Below are 9,870 nucleotides of genomic sequence, written 5' to 3'. Positions count from 1 at the left end.
CATTACTTTGAAAAGGAAAATTGAATAAAGGGAAAAGGAAGTTCAAAAATTAACTGGAGAAAATAATTCCCTACAAGGAAGAGTTAGTCAAATGGAAAAAGAAACCCAAAACCTAATTGGGAAAATTGGTCAAATGGAAAAGGAAACACAAAACCTAACGGGGAAAATTGGTCGAATGGAAAAGAAAATACAAAAATTAACTGGAGAAAATAGCTCCTTAAAGGGACAAATTGGTCAGATGGTGTTGGGGGACAGCTCTGGACCGGGGTCCCCCGTGAGGACCGTGAGACGTCTGAGGGTCCGAACCTGCTTACGTGGCAGGCTAGCTGGTCTAGCAAGCCACGAGGTACTGGGATGGCCCTGGTAACAGGCTGGCTCCACCCACGGGGAGGCACTTGGGAGGAGCTCGCCCGCCCATGGGAGGTACGGGGGAGGAGACAGGGGATAATAAAAGGGGATGACCAGGAGAGCTGGAAGGAGAAAACGGAATAAAGCTTGCTGGCTGCAACTCCTTTCGGGTGCTCTGCCTGTTTATTCCCCTTCCCCAACAGGGAGAGGGAATTCCCTCCCCCGAACCAGGAAGACGGCCGGAGATGTCCGAGGACCGGGGATAGGTAAGTAGAAGGCGAAGGCCCGGGAGTTGCCCCGGGCAAGATGGAAAAGGAGATGAAAAAGTTAACTGAAGAAAACAACATGATAAAGATTAGAATTGGGCAAGTAGAAACTAATGACTCAATGAGGCAACAAAAATCAGTCAAACAAAATCTAAAGAATGAAAAGATAGAAGAAAATGTAAAATATTTAATTGGAAAAACAACTGACCTGGAAAATAGATCCAGGAGAGAAAATTTAAGAATTATTGGCCTGCCAGAAACCCATGATGAAGATAAGAGTCTGCACAATATCTTCCAGGAAATCATCAAGGAAAACTGCCCAGAAGTGCTAGATTCAGAGGGCAAAATAGTCATTGAAAGAATCCACCATTCCCCTCCTGAAAGGGATCCCAAACTCAAAACCCCAAGAAATATCGTTCCCAAATTCCAGAGCCTATCAAGTGAAGGAGAAAATACTACAAGCAGCCAGAAAGAAACAATTCAATTATCAAGGACATACAGTCAGGACCACACAGGACCTTGCAGCTTCTACATTAAAAGATCGAAAGAATTGGAACCCAATATTCCATAAGGCAAAGGAGTTGGGACTTCAAGCAAGGATCATCTATCCAGCAAAGTTCAGCATAACACTTCAGGCAAGGAAAAAGTCATTCAACAAAATAAGGGATTTCCAGAGCTTCCTCACCAAAGCAACAGAACTCAATAGACAATTTGATTTTCAAATGCAGGTCTCAAGAGAATCATAAAAAGGTAAACAGCAGGGAAAAACAAAAACAAAAACAAAAACAAAAACTTGTTACTCAATTAGGGCAAACTGTTTACCTCCCTATAAGGGAAGATGACACCTGTTAATATTGAGAATTGTGCAGCTATTATGATGAAAGGGATATACATAGAGGGGAAGGTATAAAGTAAATGATGTCATGTCAAAAATATGATTTAAGTATGAGAAAGGATTGTAAAAGGAGGTGTGAAAAGGAGGAAGCAGAAAATGGCAAATTACATCACAGGAAGAAGTACAAAACTATAGTAGAGGGAAGGAGGGGAGGGAGATGAGCATTGTTTGAGAGGTACTCTCATCTGATTTGTTTAAAGGAGGGAACAATAAACTTAAGTAGATAATCCTAACTAGCTCTATAGGTAGTAGGAGGGGAAGGGGGAAGAAAGGGGAGGGAGGCTAAAAGGGAGGGAAGAAGCAATAAGAGTAAAGGGGAGTAAAAGGGAGGGGGGCTAAAAGAAGGAGGGAAAGGCTGCAGGAGGAGGGGGTGAAAAGTGAATGCTATTGAGGAGGGGAAGGGAGATGGGAGAGCTAAAAGTACAAATGGCGTGAAACAGGATGGAGGGATATACACAGATTGTAATCATAACTGAGAATGTGAATGGAATTAATTCTCCCATAAAACGGAGATGGATAGCAGAATGGATTAAAAGCCATAATCCAACAATATGCTTCTTGTAAGAAACACATTTGAAACGGGGGCATACACATAAGATAAAGGTCAAAGGATGGAGCAGAATATATTGTGCTTCAGCTCATGTAAGAAAGGCAGGAGTAGCAATCCTAATCTCAGACAAAGCAAAAGCAGAAATAGTTCTAATCAAAAGGGATTAGGATGGAAACTATATCCTGCTAAAAGGCACCATAGACAATGAAGCAATAACATTACTAAACATGTATGCTCCAAGTGGTATAGCATCCAGATTCTTAGAGGAGAGGTTGGGGGAGTTGAAGGAAGAAATTGACAGCAAAATTATACTAGTGGGGAACCTCAACCTCCCCCTCTCTAAACTCGATAAATCTAACCTCAAAATAAACAAGAAAGAGGTTAAGGAGGTAAATAAAACTCTGGATAAGGTAGATATGATAGATCTTTGGAGAAAATTGAGTGGGAATAGAAAGGAATATACCTTTTTCTCAGAGGTACATGGAACATTTACAAAAATTGAACATGGACTAGGGCATAAAAATCTCACAATACAGTGCAGAAAGGTAGAGATAATCAATGCATCCTTCTCAGATCATAATGCAATAAAAACTACATGTAATAAAAGGCCATGGAAATATAAAGCAAATATCAATTGGAAACTAAATAATCTAATTCTAAAGAAGGAATGGGTTAAAGAAGAAATCATAGAAACAATCCACAGTTTCATTCAAGAGAATGACAATAATGAGACAACATACCAAATCTTAAGGGATACTGGAAAAGCAGTTCTTAGGGGAAGTTTTATATCTTTGAATGCCTACATAAATAAAATAGAGAAAGAGGAGATCAGTGACTTGGGCTTGCAGTGGAAAAAGCTAGAAAAAGAACAAATAGAAAATCCCCAAGTCAATACCAAATTAGAAGTACTGAAAACCAAAGGAGAGATCAATAAAATTGAAATTAAGAAAACTATTGAATTAATAAATAAAACCAAGAGTTGGTTTCATGAAAAAACTAACAAAATTGATAAACCTTTGGTCAATTTGATTAAAAAAAAGAAAGAAGAAAATCAAATTGCTAATATTAAAAATGAAAGGGGTGAACTCACCTCCAATGAGGGGGAAATTAAAACAATAATTAGAAACTACTTTGCCCAACTTTATGCCCACAAATTCAATAATCTAAACGAGATGTATGAATATTTTAAAAAATACAAATTGCCCAGATTAACAGAAGAGGAAGTTGAATACTTAAACAACCCCATCTGAGAAAAAGAAATTGAAGAAGCCATCAATGAACTCCCTAGGAAAAAATCTCCAGGGCCAGATGGATTCACTAGTGAATTCTATGAAACATTTAAAGAACAGTTAATTCCAATACTATACAGACTATTTTTGAAAATTGGGGAAGGAGACTTCCCAAATTCTTTCTATGCTACAAATATGGTTTTGATACCCAAACCAGGAAGAGACAAAACAGAGAAAGAAAATTGTAGACCAATTTCCCTAATAAATATAGATGCAAAAATTTTATGTAAGATTTTAGCAAAATGAATACAGCATCTTCTCATGAGATTAATACATTATGGTCAGATAGGATTCATACCAGGAATGCAGGGCTGGTTCAATATTAGGAAAACTGTTAGCATTATTGATCACATCAACAACAAAGGTAACCAAAACCACATGATTATCTCAATAGATGCAGAAAAAGCTTTTGACAAAATACAACAGCCATTCCTATTAAAAATACTGGAGAACATAGGAATAAAGGGAACTTTCCATTAAATAAGAAGCAGTATCTATCTAAAACCTTCAGCAAGCATTACATGCAATGGGGATAAGTTAGATGCATTCCCAATAAGATCAGGGGTGAAACAAGGATGTCTATTATCGTCACTATTATTCAATATGGTACTAGAAATGTTAGCTGTAGCAATTAGACAAGATAAAGATATTGAAGGAATAAGGATAGCCAAAGAAGAAACTAAGTTATGACTCTCTGCAGATGATATGATGATTTACTTAGAGAATCCCAGATATTTAAGTAAAAACTACTTGAAATAATAAGCAACTTTGGCAAAGTTGCAAATTACAAAATAAACCCACACAAATCTTCCGCATTCCTATATATTAGCAACAAAGTCCAACAGCAATAGATAGAAAGAGAAACCCCATTTAAAGCTAAGTTAGACACTATAAAATACTTAGGAGTTTACCTGCCAAAACAAACCCCGGGATTATATGAACACAATTACAAGACACTTTTTGCACAAATAAAGTCAGATTTAAGTAAGTGGAAAAGCATCAGTTGCTCATGGGTAGGCTGAGCTAATATAATAAAAATGACAATTGTACCTAAATAAATTTACTTATTAATGCCATACCAATTAAACTATCAGATAATTATTTTCCAGAGCTGGATAAAATAATATCAAAATTCATTTGGAAGAGCAAAAGGTCCAGAATATCAAAGGGACTAATGAAAAGAAATGCTTGGAAAGGTGGCCTAGCGCTACCAGACCTCAAATTGTACTATAAAGCAGCAATTATCAAAACCACTTGGTATTGGCTAAGAAACAGAGATGTAGACAAGTGGCATAGACTTGGTACTCAAGACATAGCAGGCAAGGAATATAGCAACCTCCTGTTTGATAAACCCAAGGACCCCAACTTCTAGGATAAGAACTCACTGTTTGACAAAATTGCTGGGAAAACTGGATAACAGTGTGGTGTAAATTAGGCATAGACCCATGCCTGACACTGTACACAAGAATAAAGTCCAAATGCGTACGCAATTTAGTCATAAAGATTGATACCACAAATAAACTGGAGAAGCAAGGAATAGTGTATTTATCAGATTTATGGAGAAGGGAAGAATTTTTTTACTAAAGAAGAGATAGAAAGCATTATGAAGTGAAAATGGATAATTTTGATTACATTAAACTGAGAAGTTTTTACACAACCAAACCCAATGTAACCAAAATTCGGAGGGATGTAGTAAATTGGGAAAGAATTTTTACAGCTAAGCTCGGGGATACAGGCCTCATTTCTAGAATAGATAGAGAACTGACTCAAATGTGTAATCATACAAGTCATTCCCCAATTGATAAATGGTCAAAGGATATGAACAGGCAATTTTCAGAAGAAGAAATTAAAGATATCTATAATCACATGAAAAAATGCTCCAAATCACTTTTGATTAGAGAGATGCAAATCAAAAAAACTCTGAGGTACCACATCACACCTATAAGATTGGCAAACATGACAGAACAAGAAAATGATAAATGCTGGAGAGGATGTGGGAGAGTTGGAACACTAATTCATTGTTGGTGGAGCTGTGAGCTCATCCAACCATTCTGGAGAGCAATTTGGAACTATGACCAAAGGGCTACAAAAATGTGCATACCCTTTGACCCAGCAATATCCTACTAGGACTGTATCCCCAAGAGATCATAAAAATGGGAAAGGGTCCCACATGTACAAAAATATTTATAGCTGTACTTTTTGTAGTTGCCAAAAAGTGGAAGTCAAGGGGATGCCCATCAGTTGGGGAATGGCTGAATAAATTATGGTATATGAATGCAATGGAGTACTATTGTGCCATAAGAAATGATGAACAAGAAGACTTCAGAGAGTCCTGGAAGGACATATATGATCTGATGCTGAATGAAAGGAGCAGAAGCAGGAGAACTTTGTGCACAGCAACGACCACAGTGAGCGAGAGTTTTTTCTGATAGACTTGGAATTTCATAATAACGCAAGAACTTATTAAAAAAAAAAATCCCAGTGGTGGTTTTCTAAGGCAAAATGCCTTCCAAACTCAGAGAAAGAACTATGGAAGTCATTTGCAGAATGTTGCAGATCATGTTTGTGTGTGTGTGTGTGTGTGTTTTTGTGTATCATGTTTTGATATAAGATTTCTTCCATTTATTTTAGTTCGACTACGTAGCATGACTATAGTGAAAATGTACTCAATAGGAAAGTATATGTAGAACCTATACAGAATTGTATGCGGTCGTGGGGAGGGAGGGCGGCAGTGCGGGGTAGGTGTGGGGGGGATAAAATCTTAATTTTATGGCAGTGATTGTAAAACATGAAAAAATAATAATAATAAAGTAAAATTAAAAAAAATAATTTTGATTCTCCAGACTACAGCTGGTCTAGTCAGTGATTTCTGTGGTAGGGCAGTGAAAAGATCATTGATTCTAGAAGTAAAGGTTCTAGGTCTGAATCTCAGCTCTGTCATTTACTCCACTGGGGAAGTCTCTTTCTCTTTCTGAGATTTAGTTTAGTCCTCTGTAAAATAAGAATATTGGACCCAATGACCTCCTAAGTCCATTCTAGGCTTGATCTAGGAATCTTAGGTTCTCCATAGGCATTACCCTGAATGGCCAACTTCTGTAAACATACCTTCTACTACGTTGACTAAGAGCAACTGAGAATGTTGTGATGGAGCTTGGTTGATTCAGTCAATCAAACCTCCCTACCCCATTTAAAGGAAGCTCCCATTGCAGATACCTAGATGAGGACATGTCTTAGTTGGATCAGCACATTCAGGTCAGGACAGACATATCTGTCCAATCAGTGCATTTCAACTGAACGTGATAAGAAGTCCACTTAGATTGCTCACAGTTGTGGGGTATTGTGTAAAACCAAGGGAGAAAATTTAGAATGAAGAGTCGAGTAGCAAAGCTGGAAGCCTCTAGCCAGGGCTCTGACAAGAGATCATCGAGTGGGAGGAGGAAAAGTGCACCTTTGCCTGAGGAGAACCTTGCAGAAATTAGATGAGTAGGGGATTTGCCCTTTTCCACTGGTCCCCTGACAGTGGTGGGGGCAGCATCAGCTGGCACCAATGCCTGTATAGAAAGGAGAGAACGAAATGAAGGCAATAAGCAAAGGTAGATTCAGGAAGTGACCCAGGAGCCCAATAGAAAAGCTCTACTTTAGTGAAGGGGAAGATCTCAGGAATTCCAGCTCAACAGTGTCCAGGAGTTTGGTATTATGGCCTTGATCATGTCTGTTCTGTAAGTGGAGCCCACTGTCACCTGGACTTCTGTCTGTATGTCCGAGATTTTTTGGGGGGAAAGAGGAAGAATTTTATATGAAGTGTACAAGCATGGCAAATAATCATTTAAAAAAGCTAATTAAAACTTATAACAACTGATAATCAAAGAAGGAAGTGTAGCAGTAGAGAATGGCAGTAGAGAGAAAACCAGGAATGCCTCAAGGATACCTGTGGACCCCTGAGGTGGAGATGAGCAGCCATTCTCTAGGCACCCTGCTTCCAACTCAAAGTACATTAAACCTAGAAGCTATGTTCCACCTTCCCTGGTGAATAGAATTCTATTTAATTGGGGGAACAATCACTGACTCATCTTGAAGTAAATCAAGCTAATCTCCATACCATACCCCAGCAAAATAGTTTCTCTGATTATTTACATTAATGTAAATAATTTGAGGAAACAAAATTTTCCAAAACTTATCATATGTATGGGAATTTTAACTGCTCCAGAGTAGAAAAAAACAGTCTTTTGCAGAACTGAGCAAATTCTTCCCGATATGAACAATGTATTCCTAAAAACCTCCATAGTGATTTAAATATGTTGTTAAATTGTGTTAGTCATATCTGATGGTTTATGACCACACGTTGTGGTTTTCTTGGTAAAGACACTGAAGTGGTTTTGCCATGTCCTTCTCCAGCTGAGGAAACTGAGGCAAACAAGGTTACGTGACTTGCCCAGGGTCACACCCAGTAGGTGTCTGAGGCTGAATTTGAGCTCAGAAAGAGATTTAGATTGTCTTAACTCCAGTTAATTGGGCTCATGATCTTCAGTGAAGAAAAGTTTGCTTCAATGTAAGCTTCCCATGGAAATCTATCTGAGTTCAAGGCTCTCTCATGTGAAAGCAAAGGAATTAATCAGTCAGCATTCTATGGGGTTTAATTCATTCAAAATAATATTTGTATTATGTATAGGATACATGACAAAATATTGGGTCTTACAGATATGATACCTAAGCATAAAAGTGGATGATGGTTGTTTTCCTCCAACAATGGAGGAAAAAAAAACTATGGACACCGAATTAAGGAGTTTTACGTTTACAAAGAACATTCCATCCATTATCTGAAAAGAAGGGAAATGATTGGTCCAATGTCATCCAGAAATGTAAGCCTTTTCTCCCCAAAATCAGAAATGTACTTCATTAAGAGAGCTACATAGATAACAGATGAAAAATAATAGCATAAATAATATGTATCCAAACCAATCACAGTGTATAAAATGACAGGCACTCTTTGCCACCTTTGTCCCTGCTTCTTGACTTACTATTAATTGGTTAAAATAACCTTTTTTGTTTTTCACACTAAGTTGTGAAAGAATTTTTCATTTCACTCTTTATACTCTGAATCAAAAGCCTGGCCTTAATGTGTTAACTACTCCAAGCAGGTAGGTGGTGCTGTGGATAGAGCACCAGGGCAGGAGTGAGGAGGACCTGAGGGCAAATCTCACCTCAGACACTTGATACTCACCAGCTGTGTGACCGTGGGCAAGTCACTCAACCCCAATTGCCTTATCTTGCGTCATCTCCAGTCATTTTGATGAATATCTGGTCACTGGATTCAGATGGATCTGGAGGAGAAGTGAGGCTGGTGACCTTCACAGCCCTCCCTCATTCAAAACAAAGTCAAGAACAAGTCATGTCATTATTTCTCTGATAGCATGGTCTTCTTTGGCAATGAAGGATGAACACACACTCGAAACTTCAATGCTTTAGTCCAATTTGGTACCCAGTACAAGGGAGATGACAATGTTATTGTATTCTGCCCTGGTCATGCTGCACGTGAAATATATTCCTTTCTGGGTCTCCTGATTTAAGAAAGGGATACCATGGACAGCTTCAAGAAGAAGGTAACTTGAGGGATGACCTTAAGATCATGTCCTCAACAACAAAAGTCAAGAAACTAATCATGTCTTTTGAGGATTAGGTGAATACTAAATTAATGAGCAAATCATGTACTGGAATGATTAGTTAAAAATTAAATGGTGAAGTCAACAAGAAAATTATATTTTTGTAGCCCTTTGAGCATTGTTCCAAATTGCTCTCCAGCATGGTTGGGTCAGCTCACAACTCTACCTACTGGTTATTAGCATTGAATTAGTATTCCAACTCTCCTACAAATTCTCCCACATTTATCATTGTCTGGTTTTGTCATGTTAGCTAATCTTATAGGTGTGATGTGGCAACTCACAGTTGTTTTCATTTGCATCTCTCCAAACAATGGTGATTTAGAGCTTTTTTTTCATATGATTATAGATGGCTTTAATTTCTTCTTCTGAAAATTCCCCGTTCATATCCTGTGACCATTTATCAATTGTGGAATGACTTGTATTCTTGTACAGTTGACTCAGCTCTCTGTATATTTTAGAAATGTGGGCTTTATCACAGACACTAGTTGCAAAACTTCTTTCTAGCTTTCTGCTTTCCTCCTGTTCTTGGTTGCATTGGGTTTGTGCAAAAACTTTTCAATTTAATGTAATCAAAATTATCCATTTTGCACTTTATAGTGTTCTCTGTCTCATGTTTGGTCATAAATTTCTCAATTCTCCATAAATCAAATAAATACACTATTTCTTGCCACCCTAATTTTTTTATAATATCAATCTTTATAGCTAGATCATGTATCCAGTTGGACTTTATTCTCATGTACAGTGTCAGGCATTGGTCTATGCTCATTTCCTGCCACACTGTTATCCAGTTTTCTTAGCAATTTTTTTGTCTGACAGAGAGTTCTTATACCAGAAGCTGGGGTCCTTGGTTTTATCAAACAGC

Source organism: Notamacropus eugenii, chromosome 5, assembly GCF_028372415.1.
Source record: "Notamacropus eugenii isolate mMacEug1 chromosome 5, mMacEug1.pri_v2, whole genome shotgun sequence".
NCBI classification, from domain to species: Eukaryota; Metazoa; Chordata; class Mammalia; order Diprotodontia; family Macropodidae; genus Notamacropus; species Notamacropus eugenii.
The sequence above is the reverse complement of the archived record's forward strand: the minus strand, read 5'-3'. Positions refer to the sequence as shown.